The following is a 23,147-nucleotide window of genomic DNA, read 5'->3' on the forward strand; positions in this document are numbered from 1 at the left end:
TTGCAATATAATCCCAGGCAAACTGCTATACATGTTTGTATCCTCTGCAGGCAATAGTCAATATTTGGCACTGGGACCCACAGAGACCCCCATCAGCCATCAGTTCAAACAGAAAACTGTTTTTAGAGTGTTTTCCTATTAATTGTATTTTCGGCACATTCTTGCAGAACAGAATTACTGAGCATACCTCATAAAAGTTTATCTCCAAAACAATGCTATTAGTTTACAATATTTTTACTAAGTGGTACACCTGAAGACTTAAGGCACACCTTAAGTCAATAAATAGTAATGACTTAAGATATTAAGAGTCATGTTTTATGGACCAATTAAGGTTGTGTTTTAATAAAATATACATATTTTCTTTTGGATATCATGTTTTGCAGAAATATAAAATTTGATTACTTCTAAGCATTAGCTTTTAAAGTGTCTGCATTTGTAGGCATTGTCACTTGTCCTAAGCTGTTACTTTGCAGCTTGTCCTGCTCTGTGGAATACAGCTAACTGTGGTTTATATTTGTATTTGACTTGTCTTTGCTTCTCCAAATACAAAAAGGCATAATATTTTATAAAACACTGTGAAATCCCCGTTCCGGTAAATTTTAGTCAACGGCTTGCAATATAAATTGACCACAGGGGAATGAAGTTCTACCTGGAAGGGAAACGTCATTTGAAAGCATACAGCTATAGGAGACGAACAGATGTGTGATACCCCACAACACCTGCTGTTTTTATCAAGAAATGGAATAGCAAAGATGAAAGAAGGAAGCTAAGTCAGGGAAGGACGATGACCAACATTTTGTATAGCAAACTTTAAGTTCAAAATACTAACAAAGACTTAAAGAAAATGTATTACTATTTTTTATCTTGATTTAGTAAAAGGTAATGTTTTTTCTTTAAGCTTATTTAATACTTCCAATTGTTTAATGTGTATTTTTTCCATTTCACCACTTCCTGCTCTGCATTTCCTTTTATGTAGTGTGGACAACTCCCTACTAGTTTTCCATTTTCAAGTTGTCTTTTTTAGAGGTAAACAATCATAAATCACAATGGTGTGTTTCTTTCTATTTACCAAATGAAAGAATTGCACATCATTTCTGAACTGAATGATAAATTAGGTTGCCACAAATGCTTTGGCTTAAGACCTTGACATCCATTTCCTCTCCAAAGGAAAGGAAATATCAGGAAAACTCAATTGTCTGAGAACTCACAGAAAATAAATGCAAGAATCACCTTGGTATGACTAAAGCAAATTCACTGGGAAAAAGTGCAAGTTCATGGATGTTTTTCAGTGCTTTTTGTAACAGCCAGAACTAGAAACAAAACAGAAATTTCAACATAATTGCGAACTGTGACTTTTTAAAATCAAAAATGAATGGATATTCATAAGAAAAAAGGTGACAAGTCAGGATGTCTACGGAACCCAACAGCAAATATGTACTTTCTGCCGATGTGATTACATGTGTAAATAAGCCATGTAGCTGACTTGTACTCTATACCCTTTTTTGATTTCTTATGCAGAAATTAATTGTACAATCGCATGTAAAATCTGACAGTAGGTAACATGAGTCTTGTGGCTGGAACAGGTTTGCTGCTGTAATCTGTGGCCTGCAGATTACCAAGTTCTCACCATCTGTATTTTTCTGTGCTGAATTATCTTGTGTTCACTGCTGTTTTTTAAAGCTGACAATTATTACTGTGTGCTGCTCTGAAAGGGAATAAAGGGTATAGCTATAAACAGCGAAGCTGGCATTTATGGCCTGCATATAAATAATGGCATCACTCTAGTTGGTCATAGATAGTTTCAGGGCTGGAAGGTCCAGTCTAAGGCAGCAGGCTCCTCATAAGAGTGTGCCTCTGCAAGGGAAGTACAAAAGGAGGTACAAAACATTGAACAATGAATCTTTCTCACAGTTGTGTCATACTGACGTACATCAGGCTTCATACTTTTTCCCTGTGAGCCTATTGTCCTTCCACTCATTAGATAATGTTCTCTGAATAGGCACTTTTCTGTTTGCTGCTTATTATTGCTCAGGCAGTGAAGGACAGAGCTTGAAAAGTGGCTTGAAAGTTTTCCCTGTCTTTTTTTTTTTCTTCAAATCGAATGGCAGTAGCTGTTTAGAGCAGCATATTTGTTATAGCTGTGTGCTCAGTCAGCAAGTAGAGGCATTTGACCTCTTACCACAACTCCTTTGTTTTGGGATATGAATAAGATAGCATTTTTTCTTCCTCTTGTCACCAGTAGTAAAAAGTACTATTAACCTAATAATGTTTGCAGCTATGCCAGGGAAACTGTGTTGCTTTCATGGGATTGCACATATATAACTACTTAGAACTTGGCGAGATGGGGGGGAAGTAAGAAAGCAAACAGAATCCCACTCCATATACCATAGTCACAGTAGCTCCACAAGGCTAACTGAAGTGAGGAGCAAGAATATTACCTTTCATCACTGAATGGTGAATAGAGCCAGTATATTACAAATTTATCTAGACCAGCTCTCTGAATTAAAATTTTCTATTTTTACAGTTTTGTTATAAAGTGACTTGGCTGCCCCTGTATATAGGCCTTGGAAATGGACTAATGAAAAAGTTTGAGAGTACAGAGAGCTGAGTCACTAAAATCTGTCTTTTTTTCCTGTGTATTTTTCTAGTCTTTGGGCAGCCCAGAGGAAGGCAACTACTCTAAATTATCCCTAACTGATGGTACAGAGGTGTATTCCAAAACCATCCAATCTCCTTTTGGCTTGATTTATCTAATGCTGATTGCATAGCAATTACCTCTCTACCACAGAGAAATGCTAAGTGAGAATCACCAAAGGGAGAGAATAGTCAATGGAGTATCAGAGAACCAGAGCTGAAAGACCACACAACTGACTTTCCTAATGACAGGTACTATTTCAGTGCGTACCTGTCTATTATGGTCTACTTTATCCTCCTTTTTGAATTTTCTCTCTTATGGAAGATTGCCTTACCCAGCCTTCTTAATCACGGTAATAAATTAGCTGTAATAATTCAGATTATCAATTACTGTGTTTGTTCATGTTAACTTTCTATACGGTCAACTTTTCCAAGGTCCCATGTTATTCAATGGAGGACCTAAACCATGTTCTTCCATACACACTGGACTGCACATGGATTGAGTACTGCTGTAATCAGCTGTATCATCTGTTCTGCAACTTCAGGATGGAGAATATGTGATTTCAATTCTAGGAAATGTATTGCTGACCAAAACAGCAAGATACAGTTCAAATTATTTTTTCTATAAAACTTTAATGACAAGTTTTTTTCCTTCTATGTGTTGTTGAAATGAAAAGATATGAAGACCTGCACTTTCTGTGACAAAAATCATGTGATTTATAATCAGTAGGAGAGATATGAAGAAAGGTGGTGGGGGAGATGTTTTAAGCTAAAATCTATAGAGGATATCCCAAACAGAAGGATAGTAGGAAAAAGGTGTTAAAGTAGTGACAGAGAAAACTATGAAAAGGACTTGGAAACAGGACATTTGGAGTGGAAAACTCAGATGGCACCATAGGCTAAACAAAAGCCTGAGGTGTAGGTTCAGGTAAGAGTTGTAGAGTTTTGAAGCTGAAAATGAAAAGCTTGAATCTGATGTGAAAGATCAAGGAATGACAAAACCAGGTGCCAAGAGGGGGTTTTAGCAGCAGTACTCTCAATAAATGAAAGAGAGCAAGGTAACAAGCAGGAAAAGGGAGAATGTCAAAAGCATCTGCTATGGTTTCAGAATCAGAGAGAGAGGAAAACAGATTTAGAGGACAATGAGAAAGGGAAGCAGATAGGATTTAGCAGTAGCTTAGTTAAAGGAGAACTAGGTTTGAGAGTTCCGATGACAGGGAAGAAAAGAGAAAGTTTGACAGAAGGGAAAAAGATCTAACAAAGTGGAAAAGCTAATTTTTCATTAGTTAGCTAGAGGTGACAGGACACACCTTCAGTTCTCCTGCTAAAAGTGGGAGCTGGGAGTATAGCCAGAGATGAGAAGAGATTTAGATCGTTTAAAGACAAAAATGACTTTTGGATGTAATGAGAACAGGTGAAGTCATTTAGGCGAGAGAGATGAAGGGCACCAAAAGAGCTCTCCTCTGGATTGCAGAAAAATGAAATTTTTCTTTATCAGTTTATTCAATGTGGTGAAACTGTGAAAGGAGGATTTATAATGTCAAGGAAGAAATGAGAAGTAATATGGAATGATAGATGTGATCATCAAAAAGAAAAAAAAATGCTATGGAGATGTGTTTGGGAATTTGCCAGTGTCTTCCTGGTCGCTTTGGTAAGTCCAGTTTCAGAGAAGTGAGGAAGGGAAGGCAAATATGTGCTGTAAATTGAATGAGATTCGAACCAGCAGGGCAACAGGAATAATTTGAAAATACTTTGAAAAGGTTTTGGAGAAAGGTTAGCTGAAACAGATTCAGTAGAGATGAGAGACTGAAAACAAGAGAACAGTCAGTATGGAGAGTGGTGTAGACTGACTCTATGTTGTAAGAGAAATTCAGGGAAAGGTCAATATTTCTCAACACTGTGAACAAGTTTGTGTTTTAATTCCTAGTAGTTGAGGGAAAGACCAATTTCCGCTCCCAGAGAAGATGAAAACTGACTCCTGTGGCTGCTTCTGCCCACCTGAGGGAGTAAGTCTGCTGCCATTGTAAATAAGAAGATGTTAGCCACAGAGCCCTGGCCGCTCCTGTGTGACCCAGAGAGTCTCTTCTTGTCTTCTCCAGTTGTGCTTTTTCCATCACATAAGCCAGTAAGGCTTATTTTCTTTGCCTTCCCTCTTCTCTCTCTGTAATTGCTTGCTTTGCTAATGATAGGTAAATGAAAGTGAGGAAAAATACCATACAAATTCTTAGACAAAAGTAAGGATGCTGATAGGGGTGAAATCACTTGAAGGGGCATCAGTAGCAAAATTAACCATTTTAAATGTGCAAATGTTTCTGTTTTCAGAATAAATATCTTAAAATCTACATGGAAAAGTTATGTCCAGCAGCAGGAGTAGGCGTTTTTAAAGATACAGGTGAGGAAGTACTTAAGGATATCTATTTGCTTCATGCTGGCAGCTTCATAAGATGCACTCCATTAGTTTTCGAAGGCTTTAGTAGAGTTCTGTTTGCTTCAAAACATCTTTGAGTTTTTCACAAGCCTCTTGCGCCTAGGGTCTTGACTGCTTAATTAAGGGGCTTCTAACCTGGTTTTGTGTCATCACCACATAGCAGCACAATGCATATTACTGAATGTCTGAATGACTTTAATAAAGGACTTGTAAGACATTTAATCCTGATGTAAAGACCTCAAACACCAGAGAACTTATTGCAGACCTTATTTTCAGTGGTTAAATAATTTCACGTTAAAAAAGGGAACCTTATCTTGAGCTTTAAATCTTCAACTTCCAGCCAGTGAATTGATTATGGCTTGCTGTATCAGACTGTTGCCCTTCACTGTCAAAAAAACTTCTCCCTCAAGAGTGGATGGTGATCTAAGTACATTTTAATACTTTACCGGATGAAGAATCAACAAAATGTTTTTTTAGATCTCAGATTGATCTTGAAATACTATTTAACTAAACTAAGTACTGTATATTTAAAAGGAACATCTTTTTACCTGCTTTCTTCAATTTTTGTGCTTAATTTCCTCCATTTATTTTATGAGGGAACAAGATTATATTTTTTCTGGAAGATATTCATTTAGCTAAAGACACCAATTTTTACAGCTTCAGTGACTGTAGATACTCAGATTACAGATGGTAGATAATTTTTGATGTAAAGTGTATTCATGTATGATGCTTATAAATGAGTAACATGGTGGTTGTACGGCATGAGGATTTAAAAACCTGTATAGCTATTGTTTTTAATGTTTAAAGCTTTATGGTACATATTGTATGTTGAAAATTCAAAAATAAATCCCTTGATAATAGAATAACTAAAGTTTGTAGTGCCAAACCAAATATGAAGTGATTTCACCAATTTGAGAAGTAAAATATGCAGTACAGAAGTTCTTAGACCAGTTCACAAACACTTTAGTAAAGCTGGACAGCAAACCAGTAGTAGAGCTAAGTGATGAAATTTTATATTTACATAGCACATGTGAGCAAGCAGATGGACCTTAGTGTTTTAATATGCATAATCTATCCTATGGTTTAGTGAGCTATTGAGCTATTGGCCCTGAAGATTATTAGTACCCTAGTGAAGAGGCCTTCAATCTTCAGGCATACAGTGAAAGTTTTGCTGCTTCTTTCAATTCAATTCAGCTTCTCTGCTAGAATTTATTATTTCCCTAAATATAAGCAGCTGCAAAATTTCATTGCATTTTATAGTACTCCTTTGTGCTATGTTTAACTTTGTGTCATTAAGTGGATTACATGCTTTCCTCTCGTAATCAAGTGCAAATCAAATACAATATGGAAATATTATTAAAAAAGTAAGAAATGCAATACCATTTCATCTGTCATTCTGAAATTCTTCAAGTCAGAAACATTACTCTGATGCTCATGTTTTCTTCTAGAAACATCTTGCCAATTTAAAAAGTATATCTTCTTCTTATAGATGCCATAGTGAGGTCATAAATATCATAGTACAGATGAAATGTTCTCTGTTCTTTCCCGCTTAAATCCCATTTAAAGACAATTCTTTCTCTGTCTATTTTATCCTGGGCAACTGTGATTTCCTTCAAAGGTTTCTGCTGGGTATGGATCTTCTAGACACCAGCAATCTTAAATATTAGGAGAGTTTAGGGGACAGGGACGAAAAAACCTGAATCTAGTCAGGGGTTATCCGTTAACTTGAAAAGTTTGGGGTTTCATTTGGTAACAAAATAACAACTTTTCTATTTCCACTAGCTACTTAAATACATGAGTCTATATGAGAATTACTCATGAAAACTTTCTTCCACTTTTTTAATTTGATCAAGGCAAGCATTGTGTACCCAAACCTGTCTTTATAGGAACTTGCAGAGTCCCAGGTGTAAATTCAACCCATTTAACATCCGGCACACAGCTCAGGTACTTCAGTTAGGATTTTCTCTAGAAATAGCAGAAGGATTGGCCAATCTAGAAATGTGATCTTCACCTAAGATTTGCATCACACTTGAAGGTACTTTTCTCCCTTTATTGACTATAGCGAAGTGCAAGGGCACCACACTCCTAATCTAGGTGCCCCTATAAACATCTACAGTTGGGGGCATGAACTCGGTGGTCTTCACTGAGCTCAATGTAACTCAAATTCTCAGTGTGACTTGGTTCTGTATTTTTGGAGACAAGTATCAAGTAGTATGCAAATCTGCAGCATTTCTCCAAGTTTGGTTCATATATGATTTAAGTATAAAATAAATATATGCTATCAATTATCCCAGTCTGTGTCGTAGAGATATTTCTTGTGATAATACTCTCACAAACTCTAGTTTATCTAGCTTCAAACTGAGTCACTGGCAACATCATTTCTAAGAGCTCAATTTTATTCCCAGCTCTATGGGGTAAGGAACAGTGAGAGGAAGGATAGTTTACTACTGCACTTATGAGAAAACAAATAGTTCCCATTACGTATGTAATGTACTGGCTCTGTTCAGCAAAGGTCTGCCCTCTACTCCTTTCCCCTCCTGCATAGTTATGATGTAATAGCAATCAGCCCATTTTGTTGTCAGCGCCTGAGTCAAGCTACAGCATTTTCACAAAAAGAGCAAAGGGCAGACATGTTACCACTCTTATTTACCTGAGCAACTGCATTAGACCTAGACATTATCACACTCTTAATTATGGCAATTTATCAAATTAGTCTTAATACAATACATACCTTTTCCCAAATGCCAAATCACTACCATTTCCAGGTTTGGCTTCTTTACAAAACAGTAGAAAGCTTTCTTCAAAACAAACAAAAAAGACAATTTTTTTTTCAGGTGAAGCTGAAAAAAGTTCAATATGTTTTACACTTTTGTTTTGCTTAATGTGGACTGAAAAGTGCTGAAGCACATAAAATGGCTTTCCCTGGTTCTTAATCTGTAAATTCTTGCACAAAGGGGTTAATGTATGTGCAGTCCCACTCAACAAAATTATTCATTACAGGAACATAGCTGTAGTTTAGCGTGGGAGACGGAAAGGTCATATTAGACCAGTTGCATATTTCACCTGAAAAGACTTTCCTCTAAATAGCAGGGTCAGGTTAACTCTGCTAGAGCAATACGAACCAGTATATTGAAATTCTTGTTGCAGTGAATTGCTACATATGGAAGGCACATTACTTTTTGTGAAAATATGAATTAATGTTCATAAGTATTATCACTTAAAAATACTTTCCCTAGTCTGCCCCAGCTGATGACAGTGTCTCCAAAAGTGCTTAGCCAAGTATAAAATGTAATCAATATATATACATTTTTATATATGTGTGATTTATATTTACGTCTTTTTAAGAGGGCAAGCCTTAGGCATAAGAAAGCACTTGCATTTTATTATTATTATTATTATTTTGGAAAGCCTTAAGGACTACACTGACCTAGAAAGTCAGAAGTTGTTCCATCTTCTCTTTTGACAGTAGGGATAGAAAGAGAAGAGACTCACTTTCTGATTTAATTACTTTACTTACAGTACTAACATAAAAAGAAACTTTCTCCTAGTTTCATTCACTCTGGCAGCTGACGTCCCCACTCAGCTGTAGATCTAGAGCTTACTTTAAATCCAGATTTGCTACTTATATCTTTTTATATCACATTTATAATGGGTTATAATTATTGCAATATTATCAACTGTTAGGATCTAGATTGGGGCTTCATTATTCTGGGCAAAGTTAGAAGAGCTAGCTTGCATATTAAAAGCCTGAAAATGTAATCTGCTATTCTGTGAGCTTTTCAGTTCTGTAGACTGTGTCTGTGTCAGCAAACAGTGTGGAGCAATGGATGTGGATCTGCAGAACTAAGGAAGTGGTGTTGCAGACTCAGTGTGCTCACGCTATGCATTTGGGCAGGGACGGGGGGGTATTTTGGGCTAGTTCAGATCTCATTCTATGAACAGAATGCCCATTAACAGTTGGAGTGCAGTTCCAATTTAGTTTCATCTGAAGCTTATCTAGTTAACGCACTCCAAAAATGCAAGCCAGAAAATCTGAGCCAGAGCAGGTAAGTGGGACAGTCAGGAGATTTACTTTGAAAGTGCATTCTTGAGCCAAATAGACACATCCATGATTTGGAGGGGTAAAAGATACCACTGAAGTAGTTAATACAAACACATGATTTGTGCCCAAGGAGTTTGTATGCTAAGCAGACAACCAAATCCATGTGTCTGAATAGACTCCAATTGAAATCAATGGATTCATACCGTCCAATGAATCCCCAGTCTCTTTTCCTCTGTGTCCCCAAAATACAGGCCATATACAATTACAGTCCAAATACTTTGGTGTATGACAGTGACTGGTCTTGAGCAAAACTCAGGAACAGCTGTTAGACCCTTGGCTAAAACCCATTCACATAAATACCCAAACCAATGCTTCCTTTCAGGCTGCTTCCTTTTTGGTTCCATGATCTGGTTTTTCTTTTTTTCCTCCAAAATGGAGCAATTTTAACACAACGTTTCAGTATTCCTGAACCTACTTCCATTATGCTAGCCCAACACATAGTTTAATGGTGCTCAACTTTTTAAACTGGTATATCTTCAAATTTTTTCTAATTTATCAGCAGTTGTTTGTAAACATTAAGAGCTAAAGTTGAGATGAAATAGCAGTATATAGCAAAACAAAGATATCAAGCTAGCCATGATATGTTAAATATAATCAGTGAAAGTATGCATAATCTTGATTAGCTAACTAAAATAAACATGTACAAGAAAATATTTCCAATGCTCTACTTTTCTCCTTTTAGTAATTATTAAACTGTTTAGAAGAGCAAGAATAATATCTAACTGTAAGATCACTTCTTACTAATGGAAAAAAGGAAAACTTCTGAACAAGTCAGTACAAGGTAAGTTGTTTTGAGGGGTGGGAAATAATACCTTGCCTCTACTATTCCTTCTGTAGTGTGATTCAGGATATCTGACATGACTCCTGGTAAGAATATTGGTGAAATGAGAAAGCCTCTAGCAAACCACCATACTGGTTGCTTTGCTAATGGCTGAACAGGAGCTGGGTCTGAGAATAAGAAACAGATGACCATAGGAGAGGAGCAGATATAGCCTCTGCTATTTGCCTTCTGCGCGGCAGAACACAGTAGAGCTGGAAGAAGGGTCAGTGCCAGAACTCACACTGGAAATTAACAACAGTTTGCCCTTCATATGGCTGCAGATGCAAGACCAATAAGAGATGAGAAATAATGATCATATTTAACAACATTCAGTGTGTTTATGTACCTGTACTTTGTACTTAATATTGCTAAATTAACACAAGTTCAGAACCACTGGTTTTGAAAATAAGATACTTTCTGGCAACATTTTAAATAATGTCAGTAATTTTAAAAATGTCAGTAATTCTTTCTGCCATCATTCATGTAAACTTCATGTTCTACTGATGTTGCATTAAGGACAAAATAGTCTTCTAAGAAAACAATCACAAGAATTAATAATATAAAAAATTTCAAATTGCTTATATTAGCTTCAAATGATAAAATATGGTTTTAGTTATTGCAATTACAATTTCTCATGGTGCTCACTATACTTTAGAAACAAAAGACAAAGTTATAAGTAAGAATGTATAACTTCAAAAAATGTAGCTATGTTGTACTTGAACTGCAATATAATCTTGTGAATTAGGGGAACTTTTAGGCAACACTTCAATATCAGGGTTAACTTTGCTCCTATTTCTACCCACCTACCACTTACAGAGTGGAGCTCATTACCAGTTCCCACAGGAAGCTTAGTCAGCTCTGTTAAACAAATTACAATGGTATGGTTTTAAATTGTATGATAAAACTTAACAATTACTCTTGCAGTTAATGTAGGGCATAGTCAGTTGTAAAGAGAAAAGTTTTTGGAGAAGTCATAACTCAAATGGTTGAGCAGATTTTGCTTATAACATCAGTGAAGCAGTACAGTTCTCAGGAGCTATGGCTCTGTTGGCTGAGCTTAATTTCTACAAAATCTGAAATGTGGTTCTCTCCTGCTTTACAGGACTAAATAGGGTGTAAGTATAATCAAACATGAAGCTATCAAAGCTTTAAAATTCTAGAGTCAGATTAATTGCTTGGCTTAAAGTGCTAGTGCTCAGTTGAAATTTATTTGAGATGCAAGTCTACAATGACACAAAATGTATAAACATCTAGTGGAAAATTTTGCAAACTTTTTGTGGAAAATGTCAGCTAATCAAATCAAAACCATTTTTCAGGAAAAGGTATACTCATTTGATTAGTAAAGATTTCAGAGAGACAATTTGGAAATTCTGATAAAAAATGGGGAAAGAGTTAATTGGGTGGTGGTTAAGTTCAAGTTCCTTCTCTGTGCAAGTCATCTGTTTTTTCATTAAAGAAAAACTTTTGTTGGCCATGGCATTTTGATTCTTTTCAATATTGCCTACTGTAAAACCATAGGAAATGTCTCAAAGGAATTACAGATCTGTAAGGAAAAGAAACATATTTTTAAGGATCTCTGTGGGAGACTAGATAGTCTGCCAGGCAGAAATTTCTAAAGAAACATTGCTACGGGACTGTGGAACATTTGAAGAACAGTGAATTACTGTTACACAAGGCTTTTAGTTCCTGGCTGAACAGATAGATTTCTTACAGAAGATGAAGTCATGAGTTAATGCAAATCCCTAATACATGTGACAAGGAAGTGGCATAGCAAAGTGGGAAAAGGCCTACACTGATGGAGCTCTAGCAGGATGAATCTGAGGTGGTAGCTGCCTTAAGTGTCTTCCTGTGGGGTACATCAAATGAAGTGGAGCTGTGTGAAAACTCTTCTACTGACAAAAAAGCCTGGTGCACTGAGAGTAGAGTAAGCAGGTCTGACTAGCAGGAACATGGAAAGAAGGCCAATGGGGCTGGCGCAACAGGTTCCTTTTCTTCTCTCTGCCTGATGCCATCCATCAAGGCAGTGTGTATCAGCTCCTCTGCAGTGGGCTGGATTTCACTGAAAGGGTAGGTATGTATAAAAATGTGCCAGGTGCTGTATCCCACTCCTCTGAATTGCCAGCATACATGGGTAAGAGCAAATGCAGATCCTCCTGATACACTCAATGGACTCAGTCCAGCCTTGAACCCTTATTTCTTTCGTCTTATGAAGGAAGTAAAAAAAAAGGCAAAATGAGTGAAGAGAAAGCCCTCATTTTGGAGAAGAAATCATTTCTGAATCCAAAAGTAGGCAAAGTTGATACAGATATATAGTTCTTGGTCTGATTAGCATGCAAGTCATTTACAGCTATTTATGTGGCTTTTTCCCTAATGCTTTTCTCCTAAACTGATCATATCTTGCTTTACAAAAGGGAGCTGGTTATCTGCTGTTTTTCTGTCATTGTCTCTGAGGCAACAGAGCTGTGCAGGTGCTGAATTACACTCTGAATAATGGAGAATGATCGCCATGAATTACAAGCAGGCTTCAGGTCAATACCTTGCTCAGAAAGAAAAGGAACAGGTTCTGATCAAAGGAAGGTAGCTACTAGAGGTCTGTAACTTAAACAGGGTTGTGCCCCCCCCCCCCCCCCCCCCCGTTTGCACAAGAATCACAGGTTCAGTCAACTCCAGAAACATGGTAATCACTATATGGGTCATTTACCTAAGTATTCTAGTGGTTGCAATAACTATTCTTTACAGTACAGCTATTAAAGTGATGGTTCTACACCTCCCCCCCTGCAATAGACTTCCTTTCCTGAGCATATAGAGAGCTAAGAAGGAAAGCTGTTATATTAAACACCTCTTAAATAAGGTGGAAAACTGAGGCTGATTATGACTAGTGTTTATAAATGCTACTGAAGAAGAAAAAAATTCACATAGGAAAATCTTAAGTCTATTAATGCAAATGATTTTTGTACACACGGATTTAGAAAGGTCTTAGTCTAAGTTAGCGTAATTTCCTAGACTTATGTGAATAATGGCACGAGAGATTGATAACCTTTCCTTCTGAGCAAATAAGTAGAGGAATAAAGGTAGGAATTCAAATCAATGTCATCTGATGAAGGGTAAGCTCAAGCCAAAGAAATCTGGAAGTTCAGTCTGCCTAACACACAACTTTGCACACAACAGTTGAAAAAAGTTATTCAAAGCTGCACGTTGGCTAGGTTAAAGAGGTCAGACACTTTACATCCATTAAAAAGAGAGCTGTTCCTATGCTGACAAGACTGATCTGTTTGCTGAGACATTCAGCTGGGATGGAGAGAACCTATGTTCAGTTTCAAGTCTTTGTGTAAAAGATACTGCATGCCCCCTGGACAGCTACTCACACTCTGCCTCGGTTCATATCTGAGAAACTGGTGTAAGAGCTCTTTTGCTCAAGGTCATACACTGATAACCAACTGGAAAGATTACTGCCAAGGTGTTCTCATTCAGTACTCAGTCCACTAAAAGTTAGTTCAGAGGGACGAGAATGGACATTTTCTTTCTATAAGCTTTGCTTATGAAATCTTTCCTCAGTGGAACTCATTATTCAAAACATACTCTGATGGATGGCTATTTGCTTGGTCTAATGTTTACTGAAGTCATCAGAGATCTTTCAATGTTTAATGTTTTTCTTCTGTCTTGCTGGAATGCTTTATGGTCAGGGGACTGGCTGCGGAAAAATGCCAAAGAATAAAAGCTCTTGGTATGGGTGTGACAGTACAAGAATCCAAAAAATGAATTATAATAGTTACATAGTTCCTAATTAAAAAGTAATGGTAACCTCTTTTAGTTAAGAGACCATCTTAGTCTAAGTAGTGTTGGAGCCATGATGGTTTGAAGTTATAAAGGAAATAAAGATTATTTAATTTAAGATCTAAATCAGCTTTAAACATATATATTCTTACTTACTCTTTTTATGCCTGTCCCCACAGTCTGAACTGCAGAGTACATTGCAAAGACACTGAACACTGACCCAGTAAATCCTGCATGTTTCATCAGGTAGAACACTTAGATTTTGAAGTTGTACGTGCCTTTATTTGACCTTCCAGACTTCTTTGCCTTGAGATATACCCTTCATTCATTAACATTGACTTGAATTTGCCAGACTTTCCCCCAAAGGCTGAGAATAATGTTGAATGCAGTCTGTAGGCAGGAAACAGAAGCAGAGGGACCTCATGTGCTGCAACATGTCCTGCCGGAAGCATGTTCCTGGTATCAAACCACTCAGCACATGTACTGTGGCTCCTGACCAGAGGGTTTTTCTGAACTTTAAGCTCAGATGGACAGGTCTGCTGTGTAGACAGTAGTGTACACTGGCTCCGTTGACCACCTTTTGCATGTAAAGTGAGCATGACACCTGCGTATCTGGACTTGGATATATAATATCTGTTAGATACTATCCAGTTCGTATTTATTGCCTAGTAAATTTATGAGGTTATGAGATGGCTTGTAAAAATGTTCTGGCAAAACCAATAGGTACTATAGAGTAGGAAAGCCACAGTAAGTCTATCCTGAAATCACATTTCAAATGACTTTAATGCATAAATTGAAGTTTCCACAAATTTTCTGTATTTCCATTATGTCTTTCTACATTTTAAGACTTAAAGTACTGTGATTCTGCAATGAAAATTCTGCATGTTTTCATTTTAACCACTAAGCCTGGGGAAACATAGAGATGCTAAAATTTTCAACATTAGATAGATATATTTTAAGGAAGTGTTGGGCAAAAAAAAAAACCCTTGTATGTTTTAGCTACAGACACATATAGTATGGCTAGGATTGTGTAGTTATGTACATTAATAACTAATTACAAGTCTCATTCACAGCTTGGGGAACTAAAAATTGTTAATGAAGTGAAGACATTTAAAGCCAGTACAATTAAGATGCAATTTACTTTTTTCCTAGGAAAAGACTTATTTCACTTGCCAGTTACTGATCTTTTGCAGGCTCTAGGTAGTACAGATCCAGTATTTGTCACTGTTGGCCTATTTCAAATTAGATGACTTTGAAAGGGAAGAGAAATTGAAGAAGGCAAATAGGAGAGGGATGCAAGAGTCTCCCTGTTCTGGTTATAGTTAATTTATGTGTGCATGCATGATAATGAGAGGAAGAATGTATTGGAAGACAGAAGGAACAGGGGAGACAGTCGAGAAATTTGTTATAATAGGAACTAATTACTGAAAATATTGTGAGTCTTGTTAAGCAAAATGTTATACCTTTTTTTTTCAGACTGAAACTTTATTCCAAATATAAAATGGCTATGTACTAACTTTAAACAAAACTGTTCTTTGACTCCCTCAGTAAATCTAACTAATAGATGCTTATCTGGCTTTTACAGATCTTTTCTTAAAAAGAAAAAAAGATGTCTTCAGAATAATCTTCATATTATCCGACTTCACATGTATCACGAGAATTTTTAAACTCAATTTGTTTTTGACTGATTTGGAACTCAAGAAATGTACATTCAGCACTATATTCTACTATATCTTCAAATGAGTAAGTCTAGTCTTGATTCATGCCATAAAATGCAAGGGCAGTTGCTAATAAAGTTTATCATCCTTGATTAAATCATGGATGAGGACTCTGACATAGCACGTATAACTAAGATATGTCTGTAAGAGGCTTTGGAATGCTTACTTACCCAGCTGAGCCCCACTGGGCATTTAGTTCAGCAGGAAATCCATGAAGGAGTTGTGAAATAAGGTCTGTGGTTTTTATGCCCCATCTCAGACTCAGGCAGTTATCTTCTGTAAGGCCTCTGTTCAGCAATGAAGGTGAGGACATGTGTAACATGCATATATTGGAGCATATCTTTAGCTCCGTTAACAGATATGACTTAGGTGATTGTATGTGTACATTAAAATAATTCTGTACTTTTCAGGACAGTTACATCTGTTTTTCACTACATAATTACACTTGAGTGTTTGCTTTGGGCTTAAAATGTTCCTGTGCAAGTATGAAAAATGGATACAGGCAGCCATACAGCCACAGCAGATCAATCAGCTCAGCAGCAGCAGATGAATCTGTGACTGTGCTCTTCAGTGGTGGTATTAGTGGAGATATTTAGCTATGTCTGTGCAGACAAAGATTGTCTTGGGATTGATTCACTGGGGCAGAATTAGACAGTAATAAATTAATTCCTTTGTGCAATTTCTCTTCTTCGTGTCACATGGGCAATTCTTTTATGGCACTCCGTAGCAGTCTGATGTTGCTGCTAGAAGCTCTGCTCCTCACCTTCAGAGAACAGACTGTTTACTCTGGACTCTGGGAAACCGGAAATTTTTTTGAATTTGTTTTCTTGTAATAATATTTAAATTTCCTGTTCTGACTCCTCTTTTCCTCCCCTTTCGGGGAGCGTTGCCATACAGAATCCAGAGAGGCAACTTCCATAGGCAGGATGGGTTCTGCTCCCAAGTTTTATCCCTATATCCACCTGTAGAGAATGGCAGATGATGAGACTTTTACTTTCTACTATCAGTTAGACGGTTTCATAGTCTCATGTAATCCAAATCAATGTCCTTCTCTGACGCAGGTCGAATGGCTTCCAGACGCCACATGCACTCCCTATGTAGTCAGACAGCGTAAAAGATGCTGCTTGCACCCTGCTTCTCTAGTACCGTAGAAATGCTATGGAAATGCAGGGGACACCATAACGATGTTGGGTAATCCATCTGATCTTGTCAAAAGACGGTCGGCCCTCAGTTACCTCCCTCAGACTGGCAGGCCAAACTCCAAGAAAGCATTGATGAAGCACCACTTGAGTAACCTTCCCTCTCAATTTAAAAGTTACAGTGGGGGCTGCACCTATGCCTGAGCTTTTTTAAAGCTTTACAGGGTAGCAAAGGCACTGAATTGGTTGTGAAGATGTGGCTACTGGGTGTTTTCAGAGAGCTGGTGGTGGAAAGGCTCAAGGCTGATTTGTTCCACCAGTATCAGCTCCACTAGTATTAAATGTGCATGGATGTGGACAACGCTGAGGGAAGGCAGGGAGATCCTGAAATTACAGGATTTTGTTTTGATGGCAATAAGGAGGATTTCAATTTTTGTCTCTCCTGGAAAAAAATAAAATTGTGTATAATCCCCTTTCTCTCATATGCCTTTTTTGCGATTCACATATCCTGATTTTTTATTATAAATGGGAGCTACATGACACACTTATCTAGTCATCATTTTGGTGGTTTTAGCCTTTAATCTTTTCAAATTCTGGTGCTTATTCAGTAAATACGTGGAATATCATTCTGTAAAATTCAGTATGTCCACAAAGTGTTTCATTTTAATCTATTTCTGTTGTCTTTCTGGTAATGGTTTCTGGAGTAGTTTTTATACCTCTAAAACAAATTATCTGAGGAACCTGGATTGAGAAATAGGATTTAGTCCTAGAGCCTGAAATTTCTAGATAGCCTTCAAATTCCACAGCTGAGGGATGTTTATGAACGAAGTAAGGAGCTGCACAGAAGAGGTCATCAGGTAAGACATTTTCCATAGTATGTATATTATGTGAAAATGTGTTTTGAAAATTCTGCCCTCACTTGATATCTAAAATTATTCTGCTATTCATTATGCAGTCTTTAGAACTATATTTTCTGTACCATATTATTGTACAGTGATAAGTAGTTTAACAATTTAAAAATAAGTATAATGAAAAACAGGCAACAAGGATATATACTTCTAACATGACCTTTCCAGTTTGCACAGCTAAGGGAATATATGAAATATAATGTTGTTGTCACTTTAATCTATGTTACTTTGGACATTTCCATGCTTATAGTTTATTAACAGTAGCATTTTTGCTGTGTAGGTTTTGTAACAGTTATGTTGCTTAGCAACCTTAACTCCAAGAGACTTACTGTCTGTGATTAAATAATGTTTTTTTCCTGTACTCTGTTTATGATATATCTAGCTTTGTTATTTCATTGTTTGCAAACTCTGCTCTTTATTTTTCATTCCAAATACAGCAAGGTCTATATACATTACTTGAATAGTTCTATATTGCAAAATTTACCACATAGAGTCATCTGCTCAAGTGAATGCAAATAGCACAATAGTGTTATGGAAGGAGAAACACTGTGCAATAATACAAAGAACATATAATGGAGAACCGGTCTGTAGAACTAATACTGATGAATAAATCTTTAAAACCTTTTCAGCAGTAGTGCATAATGTACCTAATGCTCTAGTTCTGTGATTTAATTCTCTTCTTAAATAAATAAATGGAAAGCTATGGGACTTCAGCCATATGTAATGCTAAACTTTGGAACTGACTCAGAAAAGTGTAATACTATACTTTAAATGGCAGCAAATGTCTTCAGACACTGTTCATAGATGGATCAATTATTTTAACAGTATTTATGGAAGTCCACTGGAACTTAACACTAACAGTATTCCAAGCTAATATCTGAGTGATGGCACACATTAAAATGGATATAGGGTGACTTTATCTATTCAATATATTTCAAAAGATTCTGCTAATTCCTGCAGAGCATATCACCATGGTAACAGTGTCAGAAATTAAACAAACAGCAAAATTTAAAATTGATTCATCCTGAAAAGGGTGGGATCTAGAGTGTCATTTGAATAATGGCAGCCAAATTTAAGAGTGGCAGCTCTTCAGCTAATGGTACAGCCCAGGCCTACTAGAAGGAGGATTCTGTCCCCAGATTTGGTCTCTTACGTACCATAAATTACTTTCCAGGTTCCAATATGTAGGAAGTGCTGGTTTTGGAATGGAGGGCTAGATAGGAGCTACTGATGTAAACTGCCTACTTCCAACAGATTGGAGATAAATCAATAATACTTCATGGTGTAGTGGTGGTCTGTAACTAAAATATTAAGACTGGTAAGAATGCAACATGAATGTAAATGTGTGTATGTGACAGCATCAGAAGCAAGAGCAAAACAAGTGTTACAAGAATGGCTTGTATGGAGCTCTCAGGACACTGCTACACAGTAGTAAAATTGAAGTAGAACACCCTACACAGTAGTAAAATTGACAGATTTGGTTTTTATATCCAAAGGAGAAAGTCCAACAGGAAAACATATATTTCAAAGAGAAACAGACGATGAAAAACAACCTTAGTTAAGATTTACATAGACTGAATTGAGCAAGGCTCTGAAACAGAGGACCACCCTATAACAACTATTGACTCCAAAAGGGTGTAAAAATGTGTCCCAAGACCAGTTCATCATCACCAGCCAAGTCAAGAAGAACCCCAGAGACACAATGAGGGCACAGTAGCTGTCATCCCTTGTCCGCTGTGTCATACATCAGTAACCCTGGCTAGGCTGCCTGGATGTACATACCTTGATGCTTGTGAGGATGTGGCTACAAGACCACGAGTGAATTAAATCTATGGGCGAATGAATGTGGGTGTTGAAAATGAACGTAGACATTTTGTAAATAAAAAACATCTTCCATAAAATCTTGTGCTATATTTTCTTAAGTTGTGTTTCCTACAGTGGGTGACTGTAGCAAAAGTAACTCATATAACTAATGAAATTTGTATGCCCTGGTATTTTCTTTGCTGGAAGCCCTTAGATACTAGTAATCTTATTTGTGTGTCTGTTTGGCATAGACCTGTGATAGGAGAAGTGCAGTCAGAAGTAGTTCGCTGATTTCTGCAAGATATTTCCTAAAAGCTTCATATCTATTAGGTTCAGGACATAACAATGAACCAGACAGGCTGTCAAAGTTCATAAGTGGCTACAAGAGTCAAGAACAAAGCACCATCTGCTAAGACATAGGTAAGCAGCTTGTCTTTTTGCTCCAGTATTACTTTCAATCTAAATTCAGTTAACTTTATTAAAGAGATGTGAACAATTCCTTGTAGCATGACATTTATCTTCCATTTTGAAGGGCTTCTAACATACCAAGCTGCTTACAGTTCCTAACTGTTTATTTTTACTTCAGCAATTATCCTTACTTATAAATACAGAATTTCTGATCTAACTGGGCATTCTGCGTAAGCTTTTAGTGACTGGACTTGACTGATTTTCATGGCAATGTTTGGTATGTGAGGATGACAGAAGACATGAGGAATCTGAGGAGAAGTCTCAGGGGAGATCTTATCAATGTTTATAAATACCTGATGGGAGGATATAAAGAAGATGGAGCCAGACTCTTGTCAGTGATGCGCAGTGACAGGACAAGAGGCAATGGGCACAAACTGAAACAAGGAAACTGTCTTTGAATGTAAGAAAACACTTTTTTTACTGTGAGGGTGATTGAACACTGGATAGATTGCCCAGAGAGGTTGTAGGCTCTCCATCCTTGGAGATATTCAAAAACTGACCAGACATGGTCCTGGGCGACCCGCTGTAGGCGACCCTGCTTGAGCAGGACAGTTGGACCAGGTAATCTCAAGAGGTGTCTGCCAATCCCAACTATTCTGCGATTCTGTAAAGGTATCTGCAATATGCAGTTATGGTAATGTCTATAGTTATCTTATTGTTACAGTAGTTTATTTAGACCAATGGTGTAAAATCTCAGTATTTGTGCAGTCTTAGATCAGCCTGGAATTCATAAATATATTTGTAAAGGACATTTTAAAAAACAGATGCATCACCTCAATAGAAGTTAGAAGGTAGCTTGTTGTAGGATATAGTCTCTCCACAGGAAGTGTTTGCTTCAAATGTATACTTTCCAGATGTATAATAAATTTAAGATTGTGTTTGGTGCTTTGTTTGAACCAGAAACCCTCTCTGGTGATCCAGCTTTTGCCATGGTTGCCATTCAAGCAAACCAAAAAGTGTCCTTCACAAGGAAATTAATGCAGCCAAAATGCAGAAACCTTGTTAACAGCAATGCTGAGGCATAACAGGAACGTGGTAAACTCATATAAAACACCACCTTCAATGACAGGGAAATCCGAAAAGTCTGATAAGACATACAAGTCAATCTCCGGCATCTGGAGACCTCCTGCATTTGAAATCAGCTATAGTATAGCTAAAATACTTTTACTTATGATGGACTAAATATTAGTCTGTACAAAACAACCAGTGAGAAACATCCAGGAAGCTATTAACAGACAGACAAGGTTGAAGATCTTGTCCACTAATAATTATGAATAAAATTAATAGGATTTGGAGCACCCGATTTCTTTTCATAATGAGATCCATTATGGGGGATTCATTGTAGTGAATGTTGGCTGGCTCTGGAGGTGAAGGTAAACTAAAATGATAAAGGGAGTCATAATGGGAAGTGAACCTTGTATGATTTAACAGAAAACTTGAGCAACTGGGAACAAAAGAATTTTTAAAGGAATCTTTATAACCCATGAAGTCAGTGCATATGTCGCTGCAAAGGAGTTTACTCAGCCCAAAATGTTCCTAAATGATATCTAGTATATACGATACCTGAGAAAATTAGAAAGATTGCATTGTGATAAACTAAAATATTTTGTACTTTTTTATCATAGCTAACATTTTCCCATGGGAAAACTTGTAGACCTTGATAACATTTATAGACAAATCTATAACTTCAACAACTAAATAGAGTTTTCAGTGGTGATGTACAAACATTTAATGTAAAATAATCAAAACAACTATCACATTATAGACTTGTTCAAATTTCAGGTTTAAAACCTTCATGGAAAATCATACTTAATTTTTAGTTAAACAATCCCAGTCATCCTTGTAACCAGAAAATAAATCAGAGTTCTAATACCTGAGACTGAACAAACAACATGAAACACTCTATTCCAGTATGAATGAAGTTCTGAACATAACTAGTCATTCTAACGAATAAAAATGAAGTAGCTTATAAAGACTCAATGGCCCTCATTAAAATTAGTTATTCCCAACACTAATCAGGAAATGTGATCCTCTTAAAAGGATCTTGAAGAGGATACTGTGGCCTTGATAATTATGTGCAGTTCCAATTTATGTGAATATATATGTAAAAGTAAACTACATCGTACTGTTTTTCAAATATTTATAAGCTTTCCAGCTGAGAAGTGCTAATTAAAGCTTTATTTACTTTTTAAAAAATACTGCTTACTGCTTGGCTTTTATAAGACCCTTTCTCACCAAGGTACCTCATAGCTCCACAGCTAGAATGGCATTATTTGCAGGTGTCCATGATAACAGAGGAATAAAGCAGGAACTAGTATTTCTATTGCCTTCAGATGTCCCATATCTGCTGCTTTGTTGGCATTGGTAGATTCTATTTCAGAACTGTGGGATTCAAATTTAGCTATTTAATTTTAAAGTTTCCCCAGGCCTCTAAAGGGTAGTTATAGAGGGTGTACAGCACATGTCTGAATACTGATAGCTATCATTCCAGTGTCTGCAAGCTAACTACAATATAATTCTTTGGCAACAGAGATCTTTCATGTTCTGTTTCTCCTCCCACACTCTCAGAGCAGTAGTTTCAATTCAATGTGACTATTACTCGGTAACTTACTATGGTGACACACTAATATCAGGTTAGGGTTAAAAACATTTAAGAAATAAAAAAGATGAACTGGAAGCTAACTTTTAGAGATCAAGTGCCTCATTCAGATTTACACAAAGCCTCTAGTGAGAGACAGGACTCCTAACGCCTTTGCACTCTTTAAAGTCAGACTTGGATGTACAAAACACGTGCACATTTTCTCTCTTCACTGTCCTTTCCCACCTTCTCCCAGTGTTCTCCTTTTATCTAGACAAAAACTTGTCTGCCTTCCAGTGAGTCAGATGGAGGAACTGATTGAAATTAGCCCTTTTTTTTTTTTTTTTTTTTGGTCAAATTACTTATAACCGAGATCATTTCCCTGTCACCAACGCTTGTGCCAGTTCCAGGGGAGGATGGCATAGGGCAAGAACAAGGAACCAAGGTAGATTTAAGTGTGATTCTTTCCTTTGGCATCAATGCTCTTTGTAATTCTGACAGTGCCAACTTAAATTTTGTGTGGAAAATACAAGCTAATTGCCTTTGGCATAAAGGAAATTCTGCTAAAGGATTATCAGAGTGTTTAAACTCAACGAGCTGGAAAAGCAGAAGAGAAGAGAGCATTTTCCCACTTTCTGCCTAACATGGTCACGAGAAATTCTTGCAGGTTGGAATGTATTGTTCTGAAATCTGATTTCTGAGATGAAAGTATATGGTTTTGGAAGCCTTGTCTCTACTTTTCTACCTCTAGTTTTTTCCTTTGGTGAAGAAGAAA

This window comes from Dromaius novaehollandiae, chromosome 3 (assembly GCF_036370855.1).
Source record: "Dromaius novaehollandiae isolate bDroNov1 chromosome 3, bDroNov1.hap1, whole genome shotgun sequence".
Taxonomy (NCBI): Eukaryota; Metazoa; Chordata; class Aves; order Casuariiformes; family Dromaiidae; genus Dromaius; species Dromaius novaehollandiae.